Source organism: Macaca nemestrina, chromosome 4 (assembly GCF_043159975.1).
Source record: "Macaca nemestrina isolate mMacNem1 chromosome 4, mMacNem.hap1, whole genome shotgun sequence".
Lineage (NCBI taxonomy): Eukaryota > Metazoa > Chordata > Mammalia > Primates > Cercopithecidae > Macaca > Macaca nemestrina.
The window spans coordinates 54,942,593-54,954,667 of record NC_092128.1 but is presented as its reverse complement, the minus strand read 5'-3'; the positions used below and the strand labels follow the sequence as shown (position 1 = coordinate 54,954,667).

The 12,075-nt window shown below is 39.8% G+C and overlaps 1 protein-coding gene across 3 annotated transcripts in view; it reads left to right on the top strand.

Moving 5' to 3' along the window:
* The window catches only part of LOC105475341 (LHFPL tetraspan subfamily member 3), a 571,391-nt gene that overhangs the window by 22,430 nt on the left and 536,886 nt on the right, over positions 1 to 12,075 (top strand). The gene's annotated exons all lie outside the window — the stretch shown is intronic.

Sequence of the window (12,075 nt, the reverse complement as noted above, 5' to 3'; positions counted from 1 at the left end):
GCAACAGAGCAAGACTCCCTCTCAAGAAAAAAAAAAAAAAAAAGAGGAAAGAAATTGACAAGACACCATTTAAGAAGTGACTTGAGAGAAGAAAGTGAAAGAGGAGAATTCCAGGCAATGGGAAGGGAACATGCAGAGGCCCCAAAGCAGAGATCAATGAGTCCGGTTAACGTGGTTAGTACCATGTAAATTGGCAGCCATCTAGAGAAATCCCTTCTCCTCCAGATCATCATACCTTATGTATTTAGGCTTCTTCACCTTGAGTCTGATGTTACCTTTCTTCCCTGGTTCTATTACATCTGCCTTTGAAAGTCAATAGAGCCCATTTCACTTCTCTGATAAAATATATATTTTTTAGTTTGCCAACTTTGGAACACAAAGCAAATCTTAGCACTCTTCTATGATTAACCTTGACTTCAAGGGATTGCAGGATCATATTGTTTGAAAAGTTTTTCTACTTGTCATGGGCTCCTTCCTCTAATAAACAGAAACCAGCCTCCTAGACCAGAAGTTACTATAAAAACCAGGCTGATAAAATTATTTTTCAGGAGAAAATTAAGATGGAAGGAGACTAAATCATAGTTTAAAATTTTACTTCTAGACTCAAGTAATAGCCTTAGAAGCTTCATTTTTTATTGTTAATAGTTTGGCCAAACGTAGAAAACAAATCCTAAGTGTTTGAGCAAATTTACAGTTTTCAAGATGGCAACACATTGATGTTCTATAAGGATAAATTCAACCTCTCATATGCCAAGTATTAGGAAAGATTTTATTCTTATACGTAGGAATTTCCATAGCACCCTCCTGTCCTGACCATCAGCTGTGCTTCTCTTGGTCTCTACATCCTGTTACATCCAAGCCCATCCCTTTTTCTCTCTGTTAAGACCCTAATACAACTAGGCCAGGGGCAGTGGCTTATGCCTGTAACCCCAAAGTTTGGGAGGTCATAGCAGGAGGACTGCTTGAGGCCAGGAGTTTGAAACCAACCCAGGCAACATAAGGAGACCCATCTCTACAAAAAATAAACAAACAAATAAATAAATAATTAGCTGAGCTGGGGCAGGAGGATCCCTTGAGCTCAGAAGTTGGAGGCTGTAGTGAGCTATGATCTCACCACCACACTGCAGCTTGGATTACAGAGCGAGGCCCTGTATTAAAAAAAAAAAAAAAATCTAGTACAACTAGATCATTATTCCCTTCTCTAAATTGCAAAAAGAAAATGAATAATATATGTAAATTATTACTATTATATTTATATTTTAATCATAGAAAATGAATAATATATGTAAATTATTACTATTATATTTATATTTTAAGTGTTTTACATATGAAGTACTTTTACATGTAAAATCCTTAGAATACTACCAAGTAAGTAATAAGAACTTCATAAATATTAGCTATTATCATTATTATTCTCAGCACTCTAACCACTTTCTCTGCTTTATTAAAGCAGATCTTTATTAGATGCCTTAATAGATGCTTCAAGGCATCCAATCTACCTTCCTGCAGCTGCCTTTATCTTCCAACCCCACCCCTGTGTCCTACACTGCTCATGTACAATGCATGTCCCCTTTGATGAGCACTGCTTCTCCTCATCTTCCTAATGTACCCTGCAAATTGGAATTCCTGACTCTGAATCATGTAGTAGGCACTACTGAGATTTCACCTGTTTACCACAAGCATTTTATAATCTAAAGGAAAGATCTCAACGCGGAGAACAAAATGTCTGTTTCTCCAGGGGTAGAGGTCTCTCCACACTTTTCCCTCAGTGCAGGGCAGTTCACGTGGCCTCACTTCTACCTCTGCAGCCAAGAGTTCTGGGTTCCATGGATGTGGGCAGGATCCAGGTATAACCATGAGTTCCTGGCTGCTCTTTCAGTAACAGTTGGGGCTTCCCAACTCCATTTAAAAACAGTCTAGAAAAACTTGAAGGTTGGCAGCTGAGATAGAGTGAGTTTCCAAGTGCGTTGGGTAAGTGCCTGATTTCAGTGGGGAGCCTATAAGGGCTACCCAGAAAGGCGATTATCCCTCTGCAGTTCTGGATGCCTCCCAGAGGCTCCTAAGAGATTAAAATTTACTGATTTTTGTTTGCAATGTATGTAAAAGGAAGCACTGAAGCCCCTACATGTTCATGAAACCAGACATTTTATTCATTTTATGCTACAAACGAACAACAGCAGCAAAAAGCCAGCATATCATGAGCCAGACAATGGAGAAGTGTAAGATATTTGGCAGCTTTTAATGTTGGAAAAATTCATGTATTAAAACTACCTGTGCTTATAGGCAACTGCATGGAACAGGAGTAAATTAGGGTGCACCATGTTGCTGAGGTGTGATGTCAGATGAGACCACATGAGGATGGTAATGTATCTGAGGGACCACAATTTTCTCAAAATATCTTAACATTCTGTCATTGAATCACATTAGTCTTTTTATATTTATGTTTCCTCAGGCCTTGGTTTGGGCCTGTGTTCTTGAAAGACACAATGATAAATTATTCATTTGTATATAAATAAAGGCAGCAGATTCTGGATGGAAGAAGTATTTGCAGAGTGAAAGTAATTCCTGTAAGATAAAGGGTGATTCTGAATTATGGCACCTTATTTTCTTCATCAATGCCCTGTTAACCTGAAGTTAAATAAGCTATGGGCATTAGAGCCTAATAGGGAGGGAAGGATGTGCTTCAAACTGGTGAGCAGAACCTGCATAAACTCTGAGTGATATTAGCCATTTCTATTTAAGGAGCCTTGTGATATACCAGTGTAGTTCTGGGCACTTTATACACAGTGCCTTTGATTTTCTTAACCCTCTTTCAGTGTTGATTTTGCTTTTTGCTGATGATGTAGCCGAAGCTCAGAAAGGTTATGTGACTTGTCCAGAGCCTACCTGGTAAGTGGAAAAGCAAGTTTCAGTTCCATGTCTCTCTCTTCCTTTATATATATATATATGTTTTAGTTAGTTCCTTTTATTCTTATTTCCTCATTTCCCACTCTCATTGGCTTCCTCACCCACTGACAAACCATTATTATAAGTCTGATATGTATCCTTTTGTTTGTATGGATTCTTGTAAAAAAAATCTCTATTGTGTTCCTCCATTTTTAATTTCAGTAAATGGTATTCTGCTATAGATTTATTTCTCTTGTTGTTATCCATTTGTTTATTTTTAAACTGTTTCCACACAGTGCTAGGTTTTGAAGCTGCACCCACGTGACTGTATGTACCTCTGGCTCGTTATTGCTGATGACTGCACAGTACTCCAGAGTTGCGTCCACCACATTTCTGCCCTGTCCATTGCCCTGGCAACAGATGCCCAGATTGCCCCTAGATTTCCACCACACCAGATAACCGGGAAGTGGACATCTTGTACACATTCTTTGATGAGTCTATGTGGGATTGTTTGGGAATTGCTGGACCATAGGGCACACATATGTTGACTTGGACCACATTGGGCCAGTTCGTTGCTGTCCAGCCTGGCTGCTCCAGCCCCCACGCATCTGCCAGCAGTGCAGAGCAGTCTTGCATCCCCTCATCCCGAATGGCGCTTCCAGTTTTCTCATTTTTCTAATTTTCTAATTTTGACCAGTCTGATTGTATAAAGTGATATTTCATTGCTTTAATTTGCATTTCTCTAAATTATTAATGACTTTGAAAATTATCTCTTCATATGCTTGTTAGTTGAACTTTTTCTACTGCTACCCTGTTGTCCAGTTCAGGAGATGAAGGTCATGGTCAGGATCGTGACCATCTCTCTAGACTAGCATTGTTCATCTAAAATATAATGCCACCCACATATGTAATTGCACAATTTCTAGTAGCCACATTAAAAAATGTAAAAGGAGATAAGTGAAATCAATTTCAATAATATATCTTAACTCAATATATCTAAAATACAGTAATTTCTACATATAACCAATATAAAAATTATCAGTGAAATATTTTATATTCTTTTTGTACTGTCTTTCAAATCTTATGTATATTTAACAATGAAAACAAATCTCAATTTGGATGCTAAATTTTCAATGGTCAAATTGAAATATAGTCACTTTATGCAAGTGAATTTTCGTTTAACCAAAATATATTTTACACTGCTTATAAAATTTTGGATATGCCTGATTATTAGAAAGCTCTTCTTGTATTGGGCCAAATAGTACTGCTTTCCATGACCGCATATAAAATGAGAAATATAAAATGACCGCATATAAAATGAGAGAACATCCAGATAAGCCTTGGATTGTTGCTCTTGGGTTTCTCTTTCCCCACAACATCTCCTTTTCTTAGTTGTCAATATCCCCAGTTCCCCCAATTGTACCTCACATGACATAATTCCTTTGCTTTATCACACTGGACCCTTGGGTTTTATGCATTTCAGATTGTCTGTACCTCTCCTGAGATGTCACACTTGGACCCGCATGGTTCTCTAGATGTAGTCCACGGATGGAATGGTACCCAGATGAATTTTAGTCCCCTATGACCCAGACACTCTGCTACAACCAGAGTAACTTGAAACTAAATTTTCATTTAGCAATCACATTTGGACTTAGTGAACAATTGCTTGTTGTCTGTTTATTCACCTGTTGACATTTTTCAAGCACTCACTACATGTTTGGTATATCTGTTAAAGTATAGCTTAGACATAACCTTCTACTCACAATAGTTTCTCAGCAAGGAGAATCAACCTTAGAAAAATAAAATTCTTTTTAACAGAATAGTTGGCTGCCCTCCATTGTAGCTCCCCCCAAAAAGTCTTCCACAGACTCATTCTCAAAAGTAAATGTCACATGTTTAAAAAACTGGACCAGAACCTGAAACTACATAGCGGCAAAGCCTCTTCCTCCACTAGCATCTATCCAGGACGAATTCGTAAAAATCTTTGAATCTGTTGTCAGTCTGACATAGGATTAGTTAATGTATTTTATGCAAAGGCAAAGCCAGGACACATTCTCATTTTAATAAGAAATATATGATATAGAAAGATAAATTTTCATCTTTATATTATTGATATAGTACATTATACAGATGTACCCAGTTAAGAGATAATGATATGTAATATGGTAGTCATTAATAACAAAGACAGTATGAAAGATTGTGGGATAAACCATCAGTGAAATGACTGTATTAGGATATAGCTTTTGTAACAGAAGGAAACATGCTGCAATGAAGGCAAGAAAAATGTGGTTGTTTACAATCACTTTTCCAGGTTTGGTCACTGTTCAGCCTAGGGTAGGTGATGAGAAAGAACAGAATGCAGACTCCAGGCAAGAAAGAGAGTGGAGTAGATAAGAGAACCTCCTTCCTTGTTTCCTCTACTCCTTGGTGTTGATTACAGGCTGCCTCTGACCATATATCCAAAGAAAGGAGTAACAACTTTAACCCTTAACTTAGGTGAGGACGAGTTTGAGAAATACATGATAGTAAGGAATAATCAAAGGCATGGAAAGATAAGTGGCCTGGAGTCATCCTTTCCTGACTCTTCCAAATCTATCCATTTTTGCCATTGTCAGGAGTAGTTTCATTTGGACCATGGTAGTTAAAGGGTGCAAGTGTTTTTCCTTTAGCTTTAATCCATCTTGGAGCAGGGGGAGTAGGTGGAGGTTGGGGAGCAGAGAACAAGTGAAAAAAGAAAAACCCACATCTGATCCAAGAAGACTAAAGATGGACTCTCTGACTCCCATTTGTCTCCAGACTCCTAGGACTAATTCAGTTTAGCAAAGTCTCCCAAAATACACTGAGCTAGTCATTATAGGATCCCAAGGACAAGAGATGTATCACTCCCACAGTCTAGTGGGGAGGAGACAGCACCAACACACAGATAATGAGAATCAAGAGTAGAATGTGCTAAATGGTCTAAGGGGCCCATAGCCCCTGGGCCATGGACCGGTCCTGGTCATGGCTTGTTAGGAACCCAGCCACGCAGCAGGAGGTGAGCAGCGGGCTAGCGAGCACTACTGCCTGAGCCAAAAAGGCTAGAGATCTCTGGCCTAAGAGAAACACAGAGCACTGTAGAAGCTCAAAAGGCAAGCCTTCACATTTAATTTGGGGACTTGGGAGAAACTGTTGAGTAAATAGTCTTTGAAGTAAACCTAAAAGGATGAATAGGATTTTCATAGGTAAAGATGAGCAGGAAAATGCATGCTAGGTTGTTACTCCAGAGGGAGGTCCCAAGTGATATTATGCACACAGAATTCTTTACCTACTGTACCTAAAGAGCTAAGTTGTAAAGACTTCCATGTTCTTGCTCTCTGGGTCTCATAGCATCGTGAAGATAACCCAGATTATTCTCAGAGCCACGAGATCACCTTTGCTTCCTTGACAAGTCACGTGCAATTTTGGCAGCCAGCTACCAGGCTAACAAATATAAGTCTGAACCCAGGATACAGATAGAGTCAGGTCTTTTTCCTCCTCTTAAAGGCAATTAATAGTTATTGACCTGGGCTTCTGGGTAAATGATTATCTAAAACATCCATTTGTAAAGGACATCTTTACAACTCCGTAAGCACTAACTTTCAGGTAGCCAACTTCAGCAGACTAGAAAAATCAGCATATTATGTATTTAAGTCTCCCTTTCCTCTCCTGTATCAGTCAGGGTTCAACGAGAGAAGCAAAACCAAAAGAAGATAAATATTAAGAGATTTAGTCTAAAGAATTGGCTTATACAATAGTGGAGACTGGCTGGGCAAGTCTGAAATCCCTAGGGAAAGCTGTCAGGAAGGGCAGACTGGAACACTCAGGCGTGAGGTGAAGCTGCTGTCTGCAGGTAGAATTTCTCCTCTTCCTCCTCCTCCTCCTGCTCCTCCTCCTCCTCCCGCTGCTTCTTTCTCCTTTTTCATTTTAGTTCTGCTCTAAGGCTTTCCAACTGATTATGGACTTTAATCACATCTACAAAATACCTATGTGGCAACAGCTAAATTAGTGTTTGATTGAATAACTAGGGGCTGTAATCTAGTCTATTGACGCATAAAATGGACAATCACAAATCCCATAGACAGCCCTGGTATTAGGGTGAGGGAAGGTAATATAAACAATGGGATCAGGCAATTTACAGCAATGGCGGAAGGGAATCCATCAAAGACACAAAAGGTCACATAGTATATGAGTTTCTTTATATGAAATATCCAGAATAGATACACTTACAGTGGATTTGTGGTTGCCAGGACTGGGGACCGGGGTAGTGGAGAGTGACTGCTGAATGTGTATGAGGTTTCCATTTGGGAAAGATGAAAAAGTGTTGGAACTGGTAGTGGTGATGGCTGTACAACATTGTGAATGCACTTAACACCATTCAACTGTACACTTTAAAATGGTTAAAATGTAAATTTTATGCCATGCATATTTTTACTGTGTATATAAAAGATAATCAGATTTTTATTTGGTCTGACCACAATGGGCTCAAAACTGAAACATCCTTCTCTTTGGGGGTCGGTAGGGTGTAATTTAAAAGTGTCAGTTTCATATGTTTACCTTTGTTTTAGCATGGTATTTACCTGTTTTTGACAAGTGCCAGCCATAGTTCCTTTACACAGTTGAGATGTAGGGTTTTTCAGCCTGTTGTTCTACATGTACAGCTTATAATGTGAGAGTATAGACAGGCTTTACTTAGACAACTTGAAAGTGTATTGAGCCATAAAGATAATACAGCATTGCGTGACTTTCACAGAGCCAGTGATGGAGATCTTCAGATACAAGAAGCTTTTGTTTAGAGCATGCTGATGGGGAAGATGATCATAAATCTCTGGACTGTCAGAAAGAAAACTGAGATTTAGCTAGGTTATTGTAGTTGGGTTCCTGGGAATATTTTACTGCCATGGCTCTTTTCTTCTCGATAAATTCTTTTCAGGCTGGATCTTTATTGAGAGCTGTGATGTGTGGATCCTTTCCTCTGTGTGTAGCATTAGCTGTTGCTCGATGGATGTCAGCATAATGATCCTTTTGCAATGGTGACAGTTTGGAGAAATGTTTTCCAAATGTGTTGCTACTGACAGACATAGATGAATTTCCAGCTAGGGTTACGGATCACCAGGAAAATGGGCTCTGACAGTGCCCTGGAGCCAGGGTGTGAAATAGACCTTCCCCTGGTTAAGGCCGCATGGGGCAGATGTACAGAACCACACAAAGAGGGCCAGCTTGAGAATACTCTCCTATTTATGCCTATGCTTCCTCCTCCTCAACTGGAAATCACACATTGCATGTTTATTGCCCTCATACAGAGATTTCTCCTTGGGAATATTTTCAGCTCTTTTAGAAGCAACATTAAGTATTTTGAAGCCACTAAGGAGGAATTTATTTACTGGCATAAGTGGAAAATTAGACACCTGAAAGAGCCTTCAGAAGGTCCTATGTTAGGCTTCACTTATGTCACTTTACAAGTTAAAAATAAAATTTAAAATTCTATACTATCATAGATGCCATTGTTAACTGATTTGGGTCACTGAAAGACATATTTCAGATAAAATTAATTTTTTGAAGTGTCAGTGTTCCCATCCTGAATGACTCAATAAATATATAAAAATCCTAAGTATAATTTGGTGTGGTCTTTTCCACAAAACTAACTCAGCCAACTCATACATCTCAGCCATTCTTTGACTCTTCAGGTTCTTGAGTCCTGCATGTAGAACCCATGAGCAGCTTTAATCTTTATGGGAGAAAGGATTCTACCCACTCATGTCCACCGGTGGCCAGCACAGTGTTCAAATGGCCACTGTTGGCACTCTCCAGTCAGGCTGGCCTAGCTCTTGGGAACACCTATTGAAAGACAATTATTTATGAGTGTGACATAGTATGTTGGATGTATAAGATGTGCTAAATACTTCATAGGTATTGTTTAATTTTTTTCCAATGACAATTTTGTGTAGCATGTATTATAAACTGACACTCAGAAAAATGAGTAACTTACCCAAAGTCACACAAATAGTAAGTGGGAGAGTTGCTTCAATTCCAGGACAGCCTGATCCTCAAACTCTGACACTTTCCATTGCACCATGGTAACAAGGATTTTCAGCATAGTTATCCCCAGAGCTAGTCACCAGGAAGTGCCATAGGATACCTATACTTTTAAAGGGATGGGGTGGGTGATCTAGGGAAGCCACGCAGTAGGAAGATCTGGGCAATGGCAAGTAATTCACTTGAAGAGCTCCTCTTATCTTTGAAAACACAGCTCGTGCATAACCTGCTCTTTGGAGCCTTGAGTTCCAATGTATCATATTCCACAGTTAACGTCCCCTGTGCTTGCTGTGCACCTGCTCATATGTCTGTAGTCACACTTGTTGTACTTTATCGTGCCTGGCACAGAACTTGCCATAAAGTAAGATCTTAATGAGTGCTTAATGAACTGATAAGGTAAATGCATCCAGATAAAGCTCAGAGAATGGGAAGCCAGAGGGAGGAAACTGAGCAGGTGAAGTAGGAGGTTGGGGACAATCAAAGTGGACTTGAAGAGGAGCCCCAATTCTATGTTTGCCTTATAGCAGGTGAGCCAACCAGCCCCAGAAATATATGTGGAGCTTGATAAAACACAGGCCTTCTAGTCATTATATTTTCAGCTTTAGGGAGGTTGATTTCCACAGTCAGTTTTTGGGTTTTTTTTAAAAGTGCTTTCGCGCGCGCGCGCGCACATGTAAATACTTCTTGCCCAGGATGAAAACAAGGAAAGAATTTGAAGAAATACTTCGAGGAGAGTGGAAATAGGGAGATCAACTACTATGAAGACTCAAAGATCCCCACTTTGGTCTCTAAGCCAGGGATAGGCAAACGATAGTCCATGGGCTAAATTCCTCTTGTGGGCTGTTTTTGTGTGATTCTACATGCAAAAGCAGAGCTAAGAATGACGTTTAAATTTTCAATGGCCAAAAAAATCAAAAGAAGAATAATTTGTGGCATGTGAAAATGACAAGAAATTCAAATGTCAGTGTCCATAAGTAAAGTTTTATTAGAACCCAGCCATGCTTAGTCACTTGTGTATTGTCTATGGCTGTTTTTGCATTGCAAGGGCAGAGTTGAGTGGTTGCCACTGAGACTGGATGAGCCCACTAAGCCTAAAATATTTATGATCTGGCTTTTTGCAGGAAAAAGCTTGTCAACCCTTGCTCTAAGCCATGGTAGCATCATCCCCTTTTAAGGCTGGCGGGAAAACAGAATAACATTGTTTCCATTGTTTCAGGAACCTTCTAGCAGAGTATATTGATTGTATTTATAGATTCCTATTGATTTTTGTTGTTACTTTAATCTGTGTTTGTGTGAAGGGCCTGGAATAATTTTTGTACATTGTCAAGGTACATTCTAAATAGCATCTGGAAAATCTCTCATGATTGATTTTGGTAAAGAAGCTTTAATTTCTAAATTGCTTTTGAACTTTTCCATCTGAAAGTGGGAGCTGAAGGGGAAGCGAGGAATAGGTAAATAGCAGCCTTTGGCCCCACACTACTTTGTGAGCTGCCCTGGGGATTAATGAGATAATGTACAGGCAGCATTCTGTGCTTGTCAAGGAAAGGTACTACATAAATATAAGACATTATTATTGGTAACACAGAGAGGGCCTTGAGGAAATGATCTTCGTTTCTGACTCACAGAATAATAGGTTTCTGCAAAAATAATTAAGATCTGATGATTAAATGTATGCTTGTAATGGGGTCAAAATAGAAAGGGTTTAGGAGCAAGGTAATCTTGGAATAATGAGAGAGACCATTGTGATTTCAGTATATACAAATCTATCTGGATTTAAAAAGTCAGGCAATAATTTTCTGCTCTCTTGACACAATGTAAGATTTGATGCTGCAAGAATAACTGTGATTATTGATCAGAAATCACTTTGGGATCCACTCTTTTAAAGGGTTGGCATTACACCACCTGACCAACACCTAGGCTCTCCAGGAACTAGGGGATGTGAAAGTGTGATGCAGAAATGCTCCTGAACTTTCCCCTCTACCCTGCTAGGTCTTCTTCTTCCCAGAGATGTTCCTGGGTTCTAGTTGGGGGTTCTCCTTAGAATAGAGGCTGGGACAAGAACTTTGGTGCAGGCAGTTTATTTGGGAGGTGCTCCTCAGAAACAACAGTGAGAGATCAGGAAGCATAGATGGCCAAGAGGAAAAGTCAACCAAAGGTGTATTATTGGGCTGGGTAACCTGCAGGCAACTGGGGCTCTATCTGCTGGGGACCCTTTGAGGCACTGTGTTGGATAAGCCTCAGACTGTCCTTCTGAAGGAGGCTGGAATTAGTAAACTCATTACATCATAAAAAGAGCCATTGCCAGGTTTTGAGGTCACATGTGCCAGATCATTTGCCTAAGATATTTTGTTTAATTCTGAAAACAATTGAGAAAGGTATCTTTAGTCACATTGTACAGACAGGAAACTGAGGATTTTAGTATAAACGTTATAAAGTCACTTAGTGTTTGGATGAGGATCCAAGTCTGCCTAACAGCAAACCTCATGCTGCTTCCTCAATGCTACATAAGGATGTAACTGCCCAATGGGTTCATCTTGTCCACTGCCCAGATAGAGCCAATTTATCAAGACAGGGGAATTGCAACAGAGAAAGAGTTTAATACTGTACATCCAGCTAAATGGGAGACCAGAGTTTTATTATTACTCACATCAGCCTCCCTGAAAATTCAGAGGCTAGAGTTCTTAGAAGATAGTTTGGTGGGCAGGGGGCTAGGGAATGGAGAATGTTGGTTGGATCAAGGATGAAATCATAGGGAGTCAAAGCTGTCCCCGTGGGAGCTACGAGACCAGATGAGCAAGTTTACTTGCCTGGGTGGTGCCCAGAAACATCAGAATGCAGGGTCTGAAAAAATACCTCAAACACCAATCTTAGGTTTTACAATACTAATGTTCTCTATAGGAGCAACTGGGGAGGTTAGGAATCTTGCAGCCTCTGGCTGCATTACTCCTGAGCCGTAATTTGTAATCTTATGGCTAATTTGTTGGTTTGACAAAGGCAGTCTTCTCCTCAAGGGAGAAGGGATTTTGTTTTGGGGACTGTTATCACCTTTGTTTAAAAGTCAAACTACAGCTAAATTCCTCCCAAAGTTAGTTCAGCCTATGCTCAGGAATGAACCAAGGGCAGCTTGGTGGTTAAAGG